Here is a 24,182-nt window from a genome sequence, read left to right as displayed (position 1 = left end):
GCTGTAAGTCAAGGACTACCTATACTAGTAAACCAAAATCTAAATACAGAAGAAACATTTCTCATGCTATGAAAAATGAAAATTGCAAATGAGATTCATAGAACAATATCGACATCGAAGAAAATTCCAATAAATAGGATGATTGTGGCTATTGTTCATGTTTATTTTTAAATGACAATAACACTGGGTTAAATTCCAAGTGGATAACGATGATATTTTAATCCTAAAGAGTCCAAAAAGTTTTAAGTGCCATTATGTTAACAAACAAAGTCATTGCGGAGAGAGAATTGTATACTGCCGAGGATATCCTTTGCAGAAAAGAATTGGCAAAAATATATCTGTGACATTACAGAACTAGCACTTCTTTAAATATGTCAGTTATTTGCTTCTGATGAAGCAGGGCACAGAAGATACCAATTTAGTCCAGGAATGCTTCTTTTTGTATGATGTTCAATGCAGATTCTGCTTTCGATTCTCAGCAAGCCTCTTCCTGACATTGCTTATCCTGTCTTCACTTTCTTATGCATTTTAGGTGTCTTGATCTGATCCAGATTTGGCCTCTGCTTAGTAGCAATCTGGTTGACAATGATTCTTTAAGTCAGGAGACATTTCCCCCACCCCTCCTGAATTGCATTGATGCTGGCAATCCAAACTGAAACATGGAGGGTCTTCCAAATCTGTTGCCTTTGATTAGCACAGTGTTGAAAAGCAAATGTATTTCAGATGACTGCAAATTGAAGTCCTATGGAACCTCACAAAGACTACCTAGCTTTTCCAGGATATAATAATAAAGTGGAACCATGTGTGAGAGGGTGGTGACCAATGAGACAATGAAGGAATTAAATGAGAGGATTTTATCAGGGAAAAACGCTGGGCAGGAAGAATAAGCGAGAATCTTTGTATGAGCAGCAGAAAAGTGAATAGCAATAACAATGGCAATAGTACTTAGACTTATATACCACTCCCTAATGCTTTACAGCCCTCTCTAGGTGGTTTACAGTGTCAGCATATTGCCCCCAACAATCTGGGTCCTCGTTTTACTGACCTTAGAAGAATGGATGGCTGAGTCAACCCCATGAAGATCGAACTCCAGGCAGTGGGCAGAGTCAGCCTGCAATACTGCATTCTAAGCACCATGGCTCTTGGTGGAAAGCATGCAGTCATATCTACAGAACTCCTGCCTTTATCTGAATATAAGATATACATGGCATTCTTTATGTGTTCCTAATTTACTCTTTTTTCCCCTAGAAATTAAGGTTGAATTTTCCTACACATAGATTTGGAAGAAATGTTTTATTTTATTTATTTATTTATTTGTCAATCATATATAAGGTAACAGGTAAAAGTATAAACATAATTTAGATACATGAAAAGAGTAAGTAAAAATGGAATATTAGGACAGGGATGGTGGGCACGTGGGTGCACTTATGCATGCCCCTTACAGACTTCTTATGAATGGGGTGAGGTCAACAGTAGACATCTTAAGCTTAAAGTTTTGGGGAAGAAACTACAGAGTCAGGTAGTGCATTCCAGGCATTGACCACTCCGTTGCTGAAGTCATATTTTCTGCAATCAAGTTTGGAGCGGTTTACCTTGAGTTTGTATCTATTATTTGCTCGTGTATTGTTGTGGTTGAAGCTGAAGTAGTCATTGACAGGTGGGACATTGTGGAAGAAATTTTATGTATTATGTTTAGGTCAGATTGAAGTCTGCGTAGTTCTAAGTTGTCTAAGCCCAAAATTTGGAGTCTGGTTGCATAAGATATTTTATTGCGAGCAGAGGAGTGTAGGAGTCTTCTTGTGAAATATGTTGTTGAATTCAATCTCATACATAGATGTTGCTCTGTACAGATAGTCCTTGACTAATGACTACAGTTGGGAACAAAATTTCCATTGCTAATGAAAGTAGTTGTTCAGTGAGTTCTGTCCAATTTTATGACCATTTTTGCCAAGGTTGTTAAGTGAATCCAGCTTCCCCCATTGACTTTGCTTGTCAGAAGCCAGCTGGGAAGGACACAAATGGCAATCCATTGATCCTGGGATGCTACAATATATGCTAGTTGCAAAGCCCCCAAAATCTGGTCATGTGACTGATGGTTGTAAGTGTGAGGACTAGTCATAAGTAACTTTTTTTCAGTGCCGTTATAACTTTAAACGGTCACTAAATGAATGGTTGTAAGTCAAGGATTACTTGCACATGTGAAAACCAGACTAGCCTGCCTTTCAGTTTACTGTACAACGAAATCAGTACAAACCCATGTGATTTGTACCAGTCACTCTTTTGCAAAATACCAATGTTACATAAATATGCATCATAAATTAGCCTTTTTATTTTATTTTAGGACTACCAAATTTGGGGCTACTAATGAACAAATTTGATACCGCAGTGCTTAAAAGTTTGTGAAATCTTTTGAATTTTCAACATTTCTGCATAAAGAGGATGATCAGTTTTTCACACAAATTCTAAACTAGAAACAGAGAAGCCAGTTAACACAGTTGAAAATATTATGCTTGTTATAAAAAATGAGGGTTTTTTTAAAGATAAATAGCAGAATTAGAAATACTAATAAAGAATCAAGGCCACCTATTAGGAAGCGTAGAAAATTGCTGTTAAAATACTACATGGGGTCCAAACAACTACAAGATTGTACGATAAAGTGGATGAAATTTTTTTAAAAAACTGAATACATCACAAAAATGGGAGGACTTTTGGGGGGGGGGGATCAGTAAAATTTACTGAATTTACTGAATTTTAAAAGCAAAGCTTGAATGGAAATCATTTTTTTTCCAATAGGAAATTTTTTTAGAGTACCGTATATACTCGAGTATAAGCCGAGTTTTTCAGCACGTTTTTTGTGCTGAAAAACGTCCCCTCGGCTTATACTCGGGTCTATATGGCTTATACTCGAGTTTTTTTTTTTTTAAGCCCCTCGGCTTATACTCGAGTATATACGGCTTATACTCGAGTTTTTTGTTTTTTTCTTTTTTTCACATTTTACCGGACGGCGCGGGGAAGCCCTGCCGGTGCAGTGAGAGGGTGGGGCGGGGGAGCCGCCAGCCTTCTCAGCTGAGGGAGGGAGGGTTCCCCCAACCGGTAGGTGCCTCATTTCCCACCCTCGGCTTATACTCGAGTCCCCAGTTTACCCCAGTTTTTGGGGTAAAATTGGGGACCTCGGCTTATACTCGGATCGGCTTATATTCGAGTATATACGGTAACTAAATTAAAAACATCACAATTTGCTGAATGATCACAAAGACAAATTTGGCCCAACATTGGGAAAAAAATACTTTGCCAACAATATTAGATGGGGAAACTGGTGCAGGAATATACTGCATATTATAATGATATTGATTGTTTCCTGATTGCTTATTTGTAGCCTATGACTATCATTAAGTGCTGTATTATTAAGTGTTAAATTTGTACCCTATGACTATCATTAAGTGTTGTAAGTATTGTACCTTGATGAAGGTATCTTTTCTTTTATGTACATTGAGAGCACATGCACCAAGACAAATTCCTTGTGTGTCCAATCACAATAAAAATAAAAAAAATTCTATTCTATTCTGAAACTGGTGCAGCAATAGCAAAGGTAACAGTATGTATTCAAAACAGAAATTGAATCAATTTTTTTTAAAAAAAATGATATCCCTGTATATTTTTGAGAACAAGGCAAACTGAGGCACTCAGAGTACAGTTATAAAGGGAGGAATATTTGATGTAAGGATGATAAGTAGAAGCTGTTTTAATGTTTATAATTATTTTGATACAATCACCAGATGGGCTTGGAGAGAGGAATCTAACACAATATTGTTTTTACTATTATAACTAGTTCTCGTTTAACAACCACAATTGGCATTAGCAACTTGGTCTTTAAGCAGAGCAATCGCTAAGCAAACTGCAACTGTACTTATGATCATATTTCAGCTTTCCTTTGCTTTACCTGCAAAGTTGTAAATGCAAAGACAGATTGCAAAATTACTTTTTCATTATCTCACAATTGCGGACAGTCAGTAAACAAGGTAATTGAGGACTGTCTTGTACTACTGGGTTTTTTTTTCTTTGTTTGAAACAATATTATGTGCATTTCTCTTAGGAGTATGAAACAGTAGTAGTAATATCAATCTAAATATTAATTTTTTAGAAAAGAATTGATACCATTGGAACAATTGGATTTTGGCTAACATTTTTGCACTTGAAGTATGTAATGCTCATTTAAGTTTGTACATTTTACTAAAACTACGCTGTAGATCAGAGTTAAAATGATTCCTGTGCATAGCTCTTGTATTTACTTTTTACTTAATTTCTGTGATTTTTTTTTCTTTACATGTACTGATAGCTGACAAATGGAATATTATTTGAGACTAACAGTATGTAATATCTATTTTATTTATTTTTATTTATTTATTTTGTCACATAGTATATATAAGCATAATCATGAAATAACTATACAATATATAAGTATATATATAAGCATAAGTATGTAATAACTATATTAATTGGATATAATGAAAGGAAACAACAGGACAGGAACGGTAGGCACTCTTGTGCTCTTATGCACGCCCCTTACAGCCCTCTTAGGAATGGGGTGAGGTCAATAGCAGACAGTTTTTGGTTGAAGCTTTTGGGATTTTGGGAAGAGACCATAGAGTCAGGTAGTGTATTCCAAGCATTAACAACTCTGTTACTGAAGTCATATTTTCTTCAATCAAGATTGGAGCGGTTAACTTTAAGTTTAAATCTATTGTGTGTTCGTGTATTGTTGCAATTGAAGCTGAAGTAGTCTTCGACAGGAAGGACATTGTAATAGATGATTCTATGAGTTAAACTCAGGTCATGTCGAAGGTGGCATAGTTCTAAATTTTCTAAACCCAGGATTTCAAGTCTGGTGGCATAAGGTATTTTGTTGCATATCCTGTGTGGTGTTGGGCACAAATGTGAGCTTTCTATGTCATTTGTAACTTTTTATATATTTCAAGAAGAAACAGACATAGAGATGACATGGTACTACTGGTGGATCTGTTCTCTCTCCCTTTCCCTCTCCCTCCCTCTTCTTTCAAAATGCATGTATTATTGATAATGTTTCTTTGTCATTTTAATATAAGTTCAGACCAGTGGTGAAATCCATTTTTTTTTACTACCGGTTCTGTGGGCGTAGCTTGGTGGGCGTGGTGTGGCTTGGTGGGCATGGCAGGGGAAGGATACTGCAAAATCTCCATTTCCACCACACTCCTGGGGGAAGAATATTGCAAAATCTCCATCTCCATTCCCATTCCCATTCCTGGGACCAGCCAGAGGTGGTATTTGCCAGTTCTCTGAACTACTCAAAATTTTTGCTATTGGTTCTCTGAACTGCTCAAAATTTCCACTACCAGTTCTCCAGAACCTGTCAGAATCTGCTGGATTTCACCCCCGGTTCAGACCAATGGCACTCTAAAGCAATGTTCAAGTTAAGATACAATGCTAAACCAAGCTTCTCTTGAATTTGGGGATAGTAAGTAGAACTCTGCTGGACCATACAACTTCAGAAAGCTTCCATCTGTAGGTTGCTTAGTATTATAATTATAAGCCAAAAATAAAATAAACCCCACTTTATAATTCTGGTCTATTAAGGAAAAGAAAGAAAGAAATGGAATTGCAACTGAAAGGAAATGAGGGAATGAAATCCTGATCAAGTTTTCATAGAAGAGAAGGGATGTGACACCTTGGTGGAAGCTGTAGATCAGAGATCTGATGGCTGCTTCAAATAGATATAGAAATAAATGGCATAAAATGCTGAGGAACAGGGAACTCTACTAGCTTGTAGAGTGATATAAAGAACCATTTGATGCTACATACAGATGATTCTCTCACTTTTGAGAAAGATAGCCCTTTTCAGGGCTTTGCTTTATGCAAAGAAGATGTATGTTTTTATTTTCTGAAATCTGAGAACACATGACGAAGCACTCAAACATAATGGATATAATTGCAAGCTGATGTAGCTCGAACTGAAAAAGGAGAATAAATAATTTAGTTTCACACATGGATAATCCTAACTAAAAACTGCAAAGCCAGACCTCTCTGAATATATTTTACATTAATAGATGCACTGATATGAAAGGCATCTAATTGTATAATGTATTATTAGCCATTTTCTTTGGCATGCTATTAACATTAAATAATGGTAACAGTTTATAGCATCCATGGCAGAAGTTACTTTTTTGCTTGGAGAAGAAGCAACCACATGTTCATAACTTCTTCCCCAGAGTGACCTAGTTGAGCCATCCCGCTGAAAGTTTTGGAAGTTTCTCTTCACTACAGCAGGTGACAGCATCTAGTGACCTTGGTTGAGCTCAAACAAACCAAGATCAGAAATAATTAGTATTCAGAGAGAAGACTATCAGGAAAGAAACTGACCTGAAGTTTAGGCTAGGGGGTGCAAACTATGTCTATTCTCATGCCAAGAAAACTAGATAGACAAAGTAATTGTTGTTGTTGTTGTTGTTAGTTGTGAAGTCGTGTCCAACCCATCACAACCCCATGGACAATGTTCCTTCAGGCCTTCCTGTCCTCTACCATCCTCTGGAGTCCATTTAAGTTCATGCCGACTGCTTCAGTGACTCCATCCAGCCACTTCATTCTCTGTCATCCCCTTCTTATTTTGCCCTCAATCTTTCCCAGCATTAGGCTCTTCTCCAAAGTAATTACCAAGAGTTTTTAACTTTGCAGAAAATTCATTCTGATGATTTTTACTACTCTGAGTGGTACTCAAGACCATTATTGTATCAAGACAAATCAGATATAGTGATATAATTCAGTCAGTTCAATTGCATTGTTATTTGCAAATCTATTAAAAAAACAACAATAAATAAATAATAAAATAAAATATTACAAGAAAGAGACATGTAGCTTGCATGCAAAATAAAATTGAAAAATATCGGGGGGGGGGGAGATTTCAGAAGTTATTTCTGTTGGGTTTTATGAACTTTGAACTAGAAAAGAAATATGGGAAATTAGTATTGCATAGGATAACCGTGGAAAGAATATTGTACACTCAAAAATGGAAAAATAATGAAATACCCAATTTCACTTCAAAGACTTTAATATTAAAGTGGCTTGTGGAAGTGGCCTGAAGAACAGGCCTTCCATAGCACTGGGCTAAGATATTGTGCGACCTGACAGGATATATTACAACATATGAGATGAATTTGATTCCAGGACTGGTTTTCTTCTTTTATTTTATTTTATTTTCTATTTTTTGTATATTTTGTTATTGCTTTTAACATTGTCAGCCACACAAGTGTGCTTTGCAAGTGAACGGCCATACAACTTGTAATAATAATAGTAATAGCAATATTTCCATTTTATTCATTGCATCATACAATTAACTTAACACTCACTACAAATCATTCAAGTTCTCAGCCAAAAACATGGTGTCATCAGCAGAGAAAAGTATGCAGATGTCCTGACAAAGAACAATTCTACACATGCTGCACATTTCATTTATTCTCTTGTAGAGTGGTGTACTCCCATCATATATCATTCCTATTACATTTAGCAGTCAACCACCACTCCATATTTGTACAAACTTTCCATCGTTCCAGAGGTTACCATATGTTCTGTTTAATTCAACAATCATGAGGTAAATTTGCTTCCTTACATTCATATATTTCTCATTGAAATTTGGTCCATATACTCCTAGCATAAAGCTCAACTCACTTCTAAAAATTTCTTCATTCTCACCTCCTATGTCTTATTGATCAGTATTTTTCCAAACATTTTCCTAGGGATGCTGAACAAAATGTTATAAAATTATATTTTTTTGTATTTTCTTTTGTCAACTCTCCTTTGCATAAGAGAACAATACAACATTTTTCCTATTTATTTATTCACTCATTTACTTATTTGACTTGTTTGTCATCCATCTCGCCTAGAGGTGACTCTGGGAAGCTTACAAAATCATCAAATACATTTGAAGGTTTCACAAGTGTGTTAAACAAGCTACATAGCCACAACATAAGAAATGCAACCATCTTGTACAGTTCCCCGGTTATTCCATATAAAAGTGGAACCTTATTATTTTTAACATTTATGACTTCCTTTTCGTAATCTTGCTTAGAAATGAACATTTATTGCATTAGTCTATTGTTTAACATATCACTAACATTCCAAAACAGATCTCTAACATTTTTCTGCCACCATTTTCTCACTAAGTATTTTTAACTCCAAATTATTTCTTTTTACTTCAATCAAAATTACTCTTCATTTCCTCTCCCCCTTTTAGTCCTAATTGTTTATTTCTTTCTTATAACATACTTTGCAATCTTTTTTGTTCAGCTAATATACAGCAATTCTTTTTATTTTTTTGTAGCAATCATTCTCATAAGCATGGAAGCAGAGCTTTAAAACTTAGATGTTGTAGTAGTGACAACCTCTTTGCATACAGGTAGTCCTTGACTTACAACCATTTGTTTATTGAGTGTTTGAAGTTATAACAGCGCTGAAAAAAGTGACGTATAACTGATCCTCGCACTTAACAATATCGCAATGTCCCCAAGGTCGCATGAACACAATCCAGCTGCTTGGCAACCTGAATGTATTTATGATCATGTGATGTGATTTGTAACTTCCCAGAGTGTTTCTAGCAAGTAAATTCAATGGGAGAAGCTAAATTCATTTAATGATCCTTCACTTCTCTTAACAACTATGGCAAAAAAGATTGTAAAATAGGGCATGGTCATATGATGACTTAATGACCATGTTGCTTAACAATAGAAGTTCCAGTCACAATTGTGGTCACAAGTCCACAGTGTTCATAAATGGTCTCAATAGTGGTCATTAGTCTACCTATATATCTCAATCCCCAAAGGAGTGAAACAGAGTTGTATTCTGGCCTACTCTGAACTATCTTGAATAAGGCAAAATTAAATTCCTCAAAACTTATTAGTTAGTTAGTTAGTTAGCTTTATTGATTAGCAGATAGGCCATATCAAAGCACAAGGTGCAAACACATATCACCATTAAAATCTTCTACAAACAGTTTAAAATAAAAGTAGGGTAAAATACAATAGTTATAGGATTAGATACAATATAATCTGATACATGAATAGAATAGAATAGAATAGAATAGAATAGAATAGAATAGAATTTTTTATTGGCCAAGTGTGATTGGACAGACAAGGAATTTGTCTTGGTGCATATGCTCTCAGTGTACATAAAAGAAAACATACATTCATCAAGGTACAACATTTACAACACAAATGATGGTCAATATATCAATATAAATCATAAGGATTGCCAGCAACAAAGTCACAGTCATACAGTCATAAGTGGAAAGAGATTGGTGATGGGAACGATGAGAAGATTAATAGTAGTGCAGATTTAGTAAATAGTTTGACAGTGTTGAGGGAATTATTTGTTTAGCAGAGTGATGGCCTTCAGGAAAAAACTGTTCTTGTGTCTAGTTGTTCTGGTGTGCAGTGCTCTATAGCGTCGTTTTGAGGGTAGGAGTTGAAACAGTTTATGTCCAGGATGTGAGGGATCTGTAAATATTTTCACGGCCCTCTTCTTGATTCATGCAGTATACAGGTCCTCAATGGAAGGCAGGTTGGTAGCAATTATTTTTTCTGCAGTTCTAATTATCCTCTGAAGTCTATGTCTTTCTTGTTGGGTTGCAGAACCGAACCAGACAGTTATAGAGGTGCAAATGACAGACTCAATAATTCCTCTGTAGAACTGAATCAGAAGCTCCTTGGGCAGTTTGAGGTTACTGAGTTGGCGCAGAAAGAACGTTCTTTGTTGTCCTTTTTTGATGATGTTTTTTTTTTTGTTTACATTTATACCCCGCCCTTCTCCGAAGACTCAGGGCGGCTTACAGTGTATAAGGCAATAGTCTCATTCTATTTGTATATTTTTTACAAAGTCAACTTATTGCCGCCCAACAATCTGGGTCCTCATTTTACCTACCTTATAAAGGATGGAAGGCTGAGTCAACCTTGGGCCGGGCTTGAACCTGCAGTAATTGCAGGCTTTGTGTTCTTAATAACAGGCTTTACCAGCCTGCGCTATTCACCGGCCCTTTGATGTTAGCTGTCCATTTGAGATCTTGCGATATGATAGAATCTAGAAATTTAAAGGTTTCTACTGTTGATACTGTGTTGTCTAGTATTGTGAGAGGTGGAAGTATGGAAGGGTTTCTCCTAAAGTCTACCACCATTTCTACGGTTTTGAGCGTGTTTAGTTCCAGATTGTTTTGGTTGCACCACAAGGCTAGTCGTTCGACCTCTCGTCTATATGCGGATTCATCATTGTCTCGAATGAGACCAATCACTGTTGTGTCATCTGCGAACTTCAGTAGCTTAACAGATGGATCGTTGGAGATGCAGTCATTGGTATACAGAGAGAAGAGAAGTGGGGAGAGCACACAGCCCGGGGGGGGGGGCTGTGCTAATTGTACAGGTATTTGATGTAAAATGACATAAAATTATATTTCAGTGTCACCCTTACAATCTACCCCAATCAGTCCCACGTATGCTGATCTCAACTGAACCATTTTGTTTAAGTACTAGGCTGTATTATATGTTATTTTCGGGTTCTGGCCGCACATAAAGTAAGTTGTTTTGATATGGGGATCCCAATGGGTCATTTGTTTGGTATATGGACCAGATACCTGTCTCTCATCCTCTTATGCAAGCAACAGTCAAATAGGATGTGAGCCAGGTCTTCTACCTCTGCTGCTCTGCAATCAAAACTTATTAGAAAATTACCTGTACTCCTTCATATTAATTATGTGGCCATATTTCTCTAACTCAAATTTGTTCAAGAAGTCTATGGGCCCAGCAAAGTATTGCAAGGAAGAAGGCAAAGGAATTGAAATGCTGCAAATACCAATGGGAGATAAATGATACTATAGACTAGGTTTCATCCTTTAAATACTTTGGCATAGTATTCCAGTACTCAGAAATCTGGTGTGAACATATCAAATCTATTTCCATAAGGCTAATAAAACAGCATTAAAGCTGTTGAAGGTCTTCTAAATCAAAGAAGGCAAAAAGAAGAAACTCTTTAAAAGCTAAATCTATTTGCTGGATATTACATGGCTGTTAGGTATGTGCATAAAATCACTAAGGGCCTTAGATCTTATCTAGTCCAGATTTATTTATTTATTTATTTATTTATTTATTTATTTATTTATTTATTTATTTATTTATTTATTTATTTATTTATTTAGAATTTATATCCCGCCCTTCTCCGAAGACTCAGGGCGGCTTACACTGTGTTAAGCAATAGTCTTCATCCATTTGTATATTATATACAAAGTCAACTTTATTGCCCCCAACAATCTGGGTCCTCATTTTACTTACCTTATAAAGGATGGAAGGCTGAGTCAACCTTGGGCCTGGTGGGACTTGAACTTACAGTAATTGTAAGCAGCTGTGTTAATAACAGACAGACTTAGTCTGCTGAGCCTCCAGAGGCCCCCTAAAGGACATTTGCAGGACTTTATTTAGATCTTCCTGGAATCCAGGGCATTCATATGCCAACCTTAATTTTGGTTTAAGCTCACTTTTCTAGCAATTCTACATCTATCATGATGTGTTTTGATAATTGTTCCTCTTCCTGGAGAACTAGAAGTCAAGGTAACTTATGCCACTAAGGCTTCCCAAAGTTTAAGGAGTTATCTGGAACTACAGTTGCAAATGGACTGTGGGTTCTTGACATAGCTTTCCAGAAGAAAAAAGGACAAAGTAGATAATTGATATTGGCAATACAGAAAAAAGAAATCTTTCTGAAAATTAGCTATGTTTCTGAAAATTAGCTATGTTATTTGCCCAATACAAGAGTTTTTTTTCTTTCTTTAGTATAAGATGCTATGGCCTCTAATTTTGCAGGGAAATACAATAACACAATTTTTGCAAAGCAAACCAGCCCCTGCAATCTGGAGGAATTTGCAACTTTACTCCTCATATTCTTAATTCCATTCTGTATCATTTTATACCCTATCTTCATAACTCTGCTTGCTAATGTAGAAGCTTCACTGCTTCTGCTGTGACTTCATTTGCTTTCTGATGTTGATTCTAGAATCCTAACATCTCTACACAAGTTTATTTCTGAGAAAAAAAAACCTGAAAATTTATTTCAGTTGCCATTTCTCTATACAGAAAATTATTTATTTAATCCTTAGGATCCCACCAATATATAATTCAATTTACACCTTACCATTCACCAGAGTCACTTGATTGAGATGGGCTATAAGAATCAAATAAATCCATTGATCCCAGTTATTATGTGCACATACTTACTCACTTAGCAGCTTAGCATGTAGTAAGCAAGAGTTTTAGCATTTCATTCCTAAAGTAGTTTTATAATCCTGCTATTTGCTTTCATATTAATTCTTACTAGTAGGTTTTTATTCATAATCTATTATTTGCATAATCATAGCATTATAGTGAACTGTTTCCTTTATTGATTTTAGAAATGTTTATGATTCTTAATTTGAACCTTGGTACTTTTTATAGTGATGATAGAAAATGTTGGTCAGTGACTAAAAATAAGGATTATCTGAATCTTCCTTTTAAGCACCTATTCTTGAAGACAAGCTTTCATTCCATCTGTAAGCAGATCTCCATGTTAACTGAGGCTATCTAATTCATCTTGATCATCAGGCTGAACATAATTGGTGCTCCTTGGTTCTTAACGAATTACAGTATTTCTTTCCCAATATACTCATAGTTTTTCTACCCTAACCTTTCCCAGACTGCCTTCCAGATGTGCTCAATATGAATTCCAGAATTCAATGGTGACATATCCTTTGTCAAAATTCTGAATTAATCCATCAATTTTTATTATTGTCACAGACCAGAAAAGTCAGATTTCTGAATTCAATGGACCTTTCTCTCCTCCTGAGGAAACAGGTGGCAGTAAAGCAAGTTAGTAACAGCCCAATGCTATTTCTTTTGACCCCTTGTTTCAATCTGGATACAATCAATATACAAGTGGAAAAGATATAGCAATATTTATGGCAGCATCTTCCCTGCTACAAACTCTGACCCTTAATAGCAGTCGCAGAAGAGGTGACGATGAATAATTAAGCTTTTGAGTAGTAGAAACATACGGAAGAGTATATTGCCAAATTGCTTGTTTTTGTTTTAAGAATATAAAATTTTGGTACTTCTGTGAGTGTTAAAATCTAAAAGGGAAGATTTATGAAACAACAATTGGCTAATTTCTCTTTGAAACTCACTCTTTGAAAAATAAACTAAAATATAAACATCTTGGATTAGTTTTCATTTTAAAAAAAACACACTACTATCCTTATTTTGTATCCTTAATACAATAATGATGGTAGGGAGTAGAGTCCCCCATTTTACCCAAGCTTCTTTTCTGTCCTTTTATCCAGGGTTGTTTTTTCCCCCCTATGTCTATTTTCAACAACTTGATTTAACCATGGAGGTAGCTCTAGAGAGATATGAGTGAAGATACGTTGCTTTCTGGGTGCTTCTTTTGAAAAAGAAAAGAATTATCTACAGCATGCATGTCATTATCCTTCTACATTTCAAAGTCTCCATGAATACTCAATTTGTGTCTGACTGCCCTTGCCGCATCTTCTGGCAGCCAGTAAGAGGCATGATTGCATTAAATTGAAAGCAGCAAGCTTTTGTACTTGGGTGTATATTTCTATCTGTGTTTGTATGTGTGTGTGTGTGTTTCTGAGAATGAAAGTAGAATGGTGGGGTAGCTCTCCACCCAGGCTGCTTTAAACTCTTCAGTTAACATCGATTGCATTTAGTTCCAGTGATAATAAAATAAGTGACTGTATAGATTTCCCTCTCATTAGTTCCTGCTTTTGAGTGTATCATGCTCATCTGATAAGATTTTATAACTTATTCCCAACTAACAGAGGAGCCATTGAAATCCACATTATTAAAATTACCAAATGTCCACTTGGGAGGTAGAGAAATAGGACAGAAACCATTATCCATCCAAGTATCCTTGTTATTGTTTTCCATTATCTTTCCACATTGCTAAATTTCAGTGAATGCCTACTTTTCTTGGAGACAGTCGCTAATTCAAAATACAAATCATACTCAGCAAATCTGGATCTACGAAACACGCAAATGTCCAATGTTTTTGCTGCTTTCAATCATTCTTTTCACTGAGCAGCAACAGAAAATACTGGAAAAGTGACCCTGTCTTATTATGTTCAAATCTATTTAATTTTAGTCTCAGCTGAGCAGGAAGTTGTGGAGATCAGTGTTTCTATCTTCTCGGTATAAATCGTTTGGAGAGAAAAAAATACTGTTGTGTGCAAAGGGGACAAAAGCAGTTTTGCAAAAGCTACCAGAAGGGTCTTTTCTTTTGGCAAATTAAATCTCTTACAATAAAATTCTGTGTAAAAATAAACAATGCCTACTAGTATCCCTTGGAGGGAGATGCAAATTAAATACTGTGTGATTGTAACTCTTTCCACAAAAACTTAGACACTGAAAGTGCTTTGTCAAATATTTTTAGTATTAATTTTTGCGACTGCATGAAACCTTTGGAGCTTTTCTATTAGGACTGCTATAGAAAGCAAATGTTCTTGTATTGGTTCTTAATGTACTTGAAGTGTATCCATGTAAGCAATTTCATTTTGCCGTGAAGTTGCATGCAGCATTTTCAGCTTCTAGTAAAAAATAGCACAATAAAATTTACAGTGCAATAATAAATAGCATGGTATTCAAAATTGTTGTTCCATGTGAAAAATACCACCAACTATTTAAGTGGTCAGTTATATAAATATTTGTTACAATCCTAGAAGAATTTATCATATAAATATAATTGTTCTCTTAAAGAAGAGTAATAAAAGTTGAACCCATGTGTTATAGATTCATGTAAAATGGGCTTTGCTGAAGGTATTAATTTCAGCAAAGAAACTATTTTACCGCTGTACAAATACTCGAGCATTTTTATAATATGATTATTTAATGTGCTTATTTCTAGTGAACAGTAGACAGTATTGGCTGAATATATTTTCATGAACTGTTACTTTTGCAGAAAAGTAGGATGCAATCAGAAAAGCATTTTGCTTTAAAGAAAAAATTATACTAGTGGTAATTAAATTGTGTCCTTAACAACTTACCAGTAAGTATATAAGATATATATTGATAAATGTTTTGAAAACTTAGCAAAAGTTAAATCTTTTTATACTAAACATGTTCAATATTTCTCCTTGCTACCAAAAAGTTTTTTTTTTAAATTTTATAATAATTTATGGATTTAGCTTTGTGGTATACTGCATATATTTTTCCAGGTGGGTAGTGCAGATTATATTATACTTGGATTAATAGGATATATTTTTATAGGCACTGTATTCTTTGGTGTGTTTTTTTATCACCTACCTTTTCCATCAGATGGCGGGCAATTTTAATATTCAAATGTAATTGTAGAACTGAAAACACAGGTAACAAAATACTGTAACTAACAGAATGATATGGTAGTAACAATAATTTTCATGATATAACTATACCATAATTGACTTCATTATGGAATTTTCTACTATGAATGCCTGAAATTCCAGGCTATTTTAAACACTGTTAAACATGGAACTCCAATCTTAATTCTGGAACAAACTGTAATTTAGGGGTCAAGGTTGCTAAATATTGAGGTTCTACAGAAATGAAGCAGTCTTCTCTTCCTAAAAGAAATTGGATATCTTTTCCCCTTAGTCTCAGTCCCATATTTTTAAAGAACATATTTTAAAATAATCATTTCTTTGTTACTTATGGCAAAATAAATATTTCATTTATTCCATTTTGAAAACTGCTACTGATAAAATAATGAATCAATCCAGCATAAATTTTTGGGAGTAGAGATGGACTATGTTATTATTCTTTGGTGAACCAAATGACTAGGGATGGAACCATTTATCAGCAGAATTGTCTGTTAGCCCTCACACTTTCCATCACCCTATATCTCCCCACACTTGTTCAGAAGGAAAATGACAGGAAAGTTGATTATGCACATAAATGCGGCCTCATGTCTAAAAGTAAGTGACAATCAGATGGCTGACTTATATAAGATTTTATCAAATTTCTATACTGCCCATCTCACCTGACTGACTCTGGCTGTTTGCAAACCAAACATAACATGTTAACACATTAAGTGTCTTTATGCGCTATCCTTCCATAGCTATACATTCCAATGGGAAACTGATCATAGCCTTATTTTTTTTCACTAGTGACATAAATGGGATTTATATGTTCTTAGTTTTGGCTGCATCATGGCATATGTAACCAAGTTTGCACAATATGAAAACAGTAAAAAAAAATTGGTGGCAATAATAAAATAGATTTTTTTCCCAGTTGCCTAGTTTCAACCAAATTCCTGCTTCTTATCATTAATATTTTGGATAGGAGAAGAAAAAATATAGATTGAATAAGAATCCTATAATTATTTAAATTTGATCACTTTAGAATCCACAGTTTCTTACATCTGCAATCTATCTGCTGTTATTTTGTAAATGAATATATTTTGTTTAATACTTTTTCAGTTATACTTATAGATACTGTATAGGATTTTTAGAGCTAGTATTATTAGAGACTGACTTTATCAGTGGGATTGTCCTGCTTCCTTTGGCATGCATTTATCTGCCTAGAACTCCATTCTTTTCCAAGCGCCTATCAATTCGATTCTTGGCATCGGCTGATACCAACAGGAATTAGTAATGGCCATTGATATTATAATTTCCCAATTTTCTATTCCCAGAAGGCCAGTACATATACACAGCTGTGACTATTACACATTGAACAAGCTACTCCATTTTGTTTTAATTTGCCATTGTATCAGTTTTCCACAAATATTGTTGTTACCATAAATCACATCAATATTCAGACGATATAGTTCCTTTTTATTCAAAATGGGAACTTTGAGAGAGAAAGCTGCATGATATATGAGTTTATTTTGACTTATTGTTATTATTATTTCATCTTGCTAAAGTGTATTATTTAACTTGAGAAACAGTATTTCAGAACAAGACATATTTCAATATCTGACCAAATAAACAGAGAAAAAAATTATGTAGCATGTGTTCGCCGTAGTCAATAAAACACATAAATTGTTACTGTTGCAAATATTAGTTGCATAAACATCACATTGCTTTAGAAGTAGCTAGCTAACACTGTGCAAAACCTAGAATTCCAAATATGAATATTTTCTGCCTTTGAATATTCTATAAGCCAAAAATGTTGACGTGAAAGTAAATGGATAATATGGTTAAGACCCTCATCTCTTTTTTTGGGGAAACTATGTGCCAGATTCTGTTTAAAAAATTAAACATTATGCATTGGGCATTGTTGTCTCAGTATTTATAAGCCATCATATCCTGAGGGCAGAAGGTTAGGTGTTGCTGTTATACCAAATTACCAAGAAGAAGGGTGAAATATAGTGAATATAATCCTGCATTCAAGTGGAGAAGAAAAGCTGATTGACAAATATAATCTACAACATAACAGTTCTGGACTCTCTGCTCCGTGCTATTTAAGCTCTATTAGTCTATTACATGTCTTTACCAGACTTGCCCCATAAATGCTACTAGAGAAAACATCACCGTTTCTTGCAGATGGTAGCTACAGTAAAATCCTTCCTTTCTTTGTCGCTACTCTTCCAGAAGGAATGCAGAAATTCTTAAAGAGATCTCAAGCCGGATGGCAAAAATATTGTCCGGTGCTCATGTTATGGAGCATGCATTTTGATAGTAATATGAGAATAGCTGCCTACAGTGTGGCAGCCTCATGCACTGCTAAGTGGCTGTGCCAAAAAGCTTAGGCATTCATACCAGAATTAATACCACAATCCAAAAGCACAGCCAGCTCATTTTCAGTGGTCCGAATATAAAACCTCAGCTATAATCGCTGAAAAATTAGAAAGTTATTCCTAGCAGACAGGAATGATTTCTCTAACTATTATGTCACAGAAACCTGGACAATTAAATCAATATGGACAAAAACAGCCTTTTCTTTTCTCTCTCTCTTCCCCCTCCCCTTTACCCCCTTCTCATGCTCTCAATATGTCACTGTAACAAACTGAAAGCAATATTTCTCAAAGTTTGGACTAATATATTGGTATTACATCCAAGGGTGCTACAAGGCGTTGTTTCCTAAAGGATACTGGGTAGGTCACTCAGCTGCTCACTGTTTCCAGATTTTCCCACTCCTTCCCAAAATAATATTTTCCATCCATTTATTGATTTCCAGAGGGTAGTAAGCTCTTTTCTTTCATATACTTACATATTTATCAATGTAATCAGAGCAAATTTCTAGGTTCTATCATATCACGAGATCTAAAATGGACAGTTAACATCAAAAACATCATCAAAAAAGGACAACAAAGACTGTTCTTTCTGCACCAACTCAGAAAGCTCAAACTGCCCAAGGAGCTACTGAGCCAGTTCTACAGAGGAATTATTATTGTCATATGCACGTCTATAACTTTCTGGTTCGGTTCTGCAACCCAACAAGAAAGACATAGACTTCAGAAGATAATTAGAACTGCAGAAAAGATAATTGCTACCAACCTGCCTTCCATTGAAGACCTGTATACTGCACGAATCAGGAAGAGGGCTGTGAAAATATTTACAGATCCCTCACATCCTGGACATAAATTGTTTCAACTCCTACCATCAAAACGACGCTATAGAGCATTGCACACCAGAACAACTAGACACAAGAACAGTTTTTTCCCGAAGGCCATCACTCTGCTAAACAAATAATTCCCTCAACAATGTCAAACTATTTACTAAATCTACATTACTATGAATCTTCTCATCGTTTTCATCACCAATCTCTTTCCACTTATGACTGTATGACTATAACTTTTTGTCTATAACCCTTATCACTAAGGGTTAAATTGCAACCTATGACCATCATTTGCGTTGTAAATGTTGTACCTTTGATGAAGGTATTTTTTTTTCTTTTTCTTTTCTTTTATGTACACTGAGAGCATATGCACCAAAACAAATTCCTTGTGTGTCCAATCACACTTGGCCAATAAATTCTATTCTATTCTATTCTATTCTATTCTATTCTATTCTATTCTATTCTATTCTATTCTATTCTATTCTATTCTATTCTATTCTAAGCTAGTACAGGGCAACCTTAGAATATATCCAGGCATTAATTCTATATATAACAGGATGGAAAACAAATAATTGGGTGATATAATAATTATATCTATATCTAATAATCTGATCTAGTATAATTGGTTTACTTCCTTTAACACATATCTTTAGTTCCATGCTTTTAGGGTTTTCTTCTTCTTCTCAATTCCTCTGTTTCACACACATAGAATATCCTACTCAAGAAACCTGATAAAGCTGTTAGAGTAATATTAAAAAAAAAAGTTTTACTTAATTATTTGTTAAGCATTTGAATATTAGTAATTCTTAATTCCCACTTTTGGTCCACCATTTATTGATATGTTTGAATATTGTTAGCAAAGTGGCCATTTGCTAGGAATATACAGATATCAAAACTCCATTCTATTTATTTTCTGAATTAGTTCAGTGTGATGTAAGGGTTAAGGCATGGGGCTAGAAACCAGGAAGCTGTGAGTTCTAGTCCCATCTTAGGCACAAACCCAGCTGGGCAGCCTGGGGCCAGTCACTCTCCCTCAGCCCTAGGAGGCAGGCAAGGGCAAACTACTTCTGAAAAGTCTTGCCAAGAAAACTGCAAAAGTTAAAAAAATCCAGAAGTTAAAAAGAAACAAACAAAAATTAAAAAGCCAATTAACGTTATATTAACTATCCCAAACCAACTACAAATACTGTCTGTAGCCAAACCATACAATTACTTTTTTAATATTATTAATCAAAACCAGGTGATGGGGTGATATTACTTACTTGAGCTAAATATTTAAGCTTTAATTGCTCAGTGAATATTGGACTTCTGATGTCACTGAATTAAATAAATATAGTTTACAATTGTATACCTCAACAGCTCTATTGAAATGCAGCATTCAACAAGGCCAACTTGGATCAACCAATGCCATTTTAGAGCAACAGCTGAAGGGACACTCTGGGAAAAAGCAGCACAAACCAAAGGGCCATTAAAAACAATGAAAACTTTTTTTTCTATATTCAAGACATCTTTAATTTTTCCATCATTTGTAATGACACTGTAATATATTTACAGAAGTAGAAGCGACTCCTCCTAGGTATACATTTGTCTTCCCCTTGGGACTACAGTAAACACAGCAAATGCACTGTGTCAGTTTTATAATAGTGAATGTGTGCCAGAATTATTGAGCTACAACCACTAAATATTTGCTTTAAAATAATTTTAACCATCTGGACTTTTTGTTTCCCTTTCTCTTCAGGGAAAAAGTCAGAGTGAAGCAAAAGCCACTCTTCACAAACTGATTTGTGTAGGCAAATTGAAGTTACCAGATCAATAAGAAAGCAACAAGCTAAGAAGGAATGGAAAGGTCTATGAAAGATAGACACTGTATTCTTAAAGAAATGGGAAATTGGTTAGCTAATATTTTTCATGACTGCAATAAGAGAAAGCATGGTAGGTTTATAGCTGAAATTTTGTTTGTCCTGAGACAAATAAATGAGTTGTAGTCAGTTTTGTAGAAATTTTTTTTTCATACTAGTAAAAATAATACCACTGTAAATATAGGTGATTCCAGGCACCTATGCTTCCACTGAGGATTTCAAAGGATTCATAAGATTAACGTAGCTTCATATCCTTCTGTGTGGAAATAGCTAAAGGCCCATTTATATGGTGGTATACCATATTTCTAATTCAGCATTGCCATACAAAAGCAAAATATGTCTTGTTCTTTGCTCCTTTTTTTTTTTTAAACCCTCTTCAGAGAAGATGGCATATTAGATAGCCCTCTGATCTCTCTTAGCTTTGTAAAGTAATGAAAAGCAGAATAAACTATAGTATCGTTCCATGTCTAGAAAGTGGGACAGCATGATTAGAAATACTGAACTTCCGACTGTGAGACAAGCCCTCAGTGAGCTGCAATACTAAATAGACTGAGTAAATACTTGGATGTATGCCACAGATTTGAATCTGTTGCAACCTTTTTGGTTTATAGGCTTTCAACTTCATTTTAGTTATCACAAATTGTCCTGTGTATTTAGTAGTCCTACCAAAGGTTTTGATTGCATTTAACTTGGGCTGAGGCCAATTAATTATATATCTCGAGGACAACCTCCCAATTTATGTGCTAAGTGAACTCCTAGGCAAAATTGTTCCTCTTTAATTGTCCAGTAATCTGAATGAAATGTGAAAGGACAACATTGGCAGCCTTTCTGATGATTTCTTAGATTTATCAGCTTTATTACTAGAAAATATAAGTGTCAGTCTTGAGTAAATATGAAGATTATGGGATGACCATGGAAAGAAAACATAGTACCTTCCAAATGTTCCAGAATAAACTGTGATGTTTTTTTTTAAAAAAGCGACCCAGTTCTGTGGAGCACAAGAAAAATCGAGGTACAGTTTCTTGCTTGTTCAAATCAAGTGACCAAAAAGCATGATATCCTGTTTGATGATCAAGTAAATGAGTATTGTGATGTTTAGGAAAACTTTGTTTGAAAAATTGTCCAATCCTCATCAATTGGCCAAGAAGTTCATAGCCCAAATTCTGGCAATAATAGCAAATGGAAAAAGAAAAAAAAACACAAACAAAAATATGTATGTTGCCTTCTCCTCTTCCTGTAATAATAGGTATGAGACAGGTAGCCTGCAGGTTCTTACAGGCAATAATCTCAGGGAGATAACTCTGCATTTTTATTTATTTGTGATTTTTCCCCCCCAGAAATGTTAAAGTAAAAGTTCGTTTTCTTTCAGAATCATTTGGGGGAGGGGATGATTTTTTTTTGGATAATTATAATAACTATATTATTATTGGATAACTATAATAATAACTATATTATTAACTACTTCTAAAGATATAAAGTCACCTTTGAAGATACTGTCATGCCTGTATTATGCATAATTTGATTTACTTATAAGGAAATGTTTGGTAGATACATTTGAAAGGTATAGCCTTCTTCAATTATAATTTTGTAGTAACTTAATTTAAAATGTTTCAATGCTGATCTCTAAATACTACATATATATAAGTAGGCAGGGAGAAGAGAACCAAGGATCAGAACTCACATTTTGTTACATGAAATGTTACTTAATTATTCTCATATTCTGAATCTAAGGAACATCACTATCTACATTCTACACGTCTTCAAATCTGTTCATTTTTCATTCCCATTTTTGTGGCCTTCTGAAAACTTTTTTTTTTGCATACATTGCAACCAGCTTTTACTTTTTCATGGGTAATACATTTAAATTTATTTTTTTATCCAAATTTTCAGGAAAAAAAACACCTTAAGGAAAGACATTGAGAAGATAACTATTTTATTTTTTTTCCAGACCTTCAAATCTCTTCTTGTCAGCTCCTTATCAGCATAATCTCAGCAAATAAGAAATTTCAGATCTATTTATTTGAGGAAATCCTTGCCCGGAAGACTAAAAGACAGTATAGTTTTCCCAATAATAATAGCTGCTTCACAGTCCTGTCGCTTTTATTAAACCCAGCAACAATTGAAAACAAAAACAGAATATGGATAAAATAAAATTTGTAAGAGTATCCTACTGAGATTATTTAGAGAGAGGTGGATTTTCTAACTGCCTCTTAATATGTTAATTAATATATTCCTACTCCCAGCCCTCATAATGAAATTTGAGAGTGAAGCTTTAAAAAAAGCATTTTAAAAAATTCTTACTTCCTAGGCGTCTTGATTTATCATTATGGTATGTGTATGTGTAAATAATAATTTATAATTGCTTCTAATGTGAATTAAATTTCCTTACAGCGAAACAACCTCATTTTCAATATTATTTTCGTGTGAATGTACTGGTCATAAATATTTTGCATGTATCTTCCTTAAAGAAGCATATATGTGTTATACTGCTTTTCTTCTGAAGGATTCCTTTTTTACCAGCTTTTGTGTATTTATTATCAATTTGCAAGGATGCCAGTTTAGCATTGATGCATACAAATTAGATACCACATAGATAGGAAGGGAAATCATTTATTAACAAAATAGATCAACTGAATAGAGCATCTCTCTCATAGCTCTAGAAGAGAGTTTTCTTATTGCTTTATATACTGTAGCATTAGCTGCATCCAATTTATTGTACATTAAGAACAATTTACTTTCATTCCATTTAAAATATTCAGGGTTTACCTCAAGATTTAAAATATGTAGCCACAAGGTAAAATGTGTGAATACGTGAGTGTAAGAGAATATAATCACTCACACACATACAGAGAGAGAGAGAGAAACACACAGATGAATTCCTTAGCCTTTCTTTTTTAGAAAAAGAGCTCTAAAGTTTCCATTATCCATTCTGTCAGGTAGCAAATATCTTCTCAGTGTAACTCCAGACATTAAATCTGTCAAGAGGAATGCAGTAAAATAAATGTCTGGGATACCTTCATAAACAAAAATCTTATTTCCATAATTCATACAGCTGGCTGGCATTTATTGGCACGTCAGGTGCAATGGGGACATTTCAGGAACATTAACATGTACAGCATCATTTGTCAACAAAGCAACAATGTAAGCAAATCGTTCAGAACTCATACAGATTTACAGCTTTCTCTGCCAGCTGCTAATTACGGTGTGTTCTGCCTATTTGGTAGGGGCTTTTTTTTATTGGAAAATGACAAAGGGGTTATAGTATCCCAGTTTGGAATATAGATGTGGCTTTTTAGTAATAATGTAAGTGGTAATATGACCATGCAGCTTTGGAGTTTGGATCTAGTTTCACTAGTCTTTAATTGATCCATTTTGATTGATGAAGAAGATGTAGAAATTTGCAGTGGCATTTGGTTACTGATGTATGTAACCTCAGCAGACAAAGAAATCATATCAAAAAGAAGTTGGGGGATTGTGTGTGTGTGTGTGTGTGTGTGTGTGTGTGTGTATTGTGTTAGATATGTGTTTGTATATTTGTCTACTTATTTTTACACATCTAATATGTAGTCTAATATGTAGTCTCTTCTCTGAGTAAATATGTGTTGATTGCACCCATGTTTATAAGTTATAAATTACCAATTGACAAATGGATTGGAACATGCTGCATCCATTTAAATAAATTATGAATATAAAATCTGCCACAGTTGAAAATGATACAGAGGGATCACATATA

General features: G+C 34.7%; 1 protein-coding gene and 1 long non-coding RNA gene across 5 annotated transcripts in view; one reads left to right on the top strand and one right to left on the bottom strand.

The window, feature by feature from the left end:
* Positions 1 to 17,679, bottom strand: part of LOC131203432 (uncharacterized) — a 36,334-nt gene extending 18,655 nt beyond the window's left edge. Inside the window, exon 1 of the long non-coding RNA XR_009156376.1 lies at positions 17,564 to 17,679. This is a non-coding gene — a long non-coding RNA (uncharacterized LOC131203432). The remainder of the gene's footprint in view (positions 1 to 17,563) is intronic.
* The window catches only part of ARHGAP15 (Rho GTPase activating protein 15), a 494,107-nt gene that overhangs the window by 352,301 nt on the left and 117,624 nt on the right, over positions 1 to 24,182 (top strand). The gene's annotated exons all lie outside the window — the stretch shown is intronic.

This window comes from Ahaetulla prasina, chromosome 1 (genome assembly GCF_028640845.1).
Source record: "Ahaetulla prasina isolate Xishuangbanna chromosome 1, ASM2864084v1, whole genome shotgun sequence".
Classification (NCBI taxonomy): Eukaryota; Metazoa; Chordata; class Lepidosauria; order Squamata; family Colubridae; genus Ahaetulla; species Ahaetulla prasina.
The sequence above is the reverse complement of the archived record's forward strand: the minus strand, read 5'-3'. Positions and strand labels throughout refer to the sequence as shown.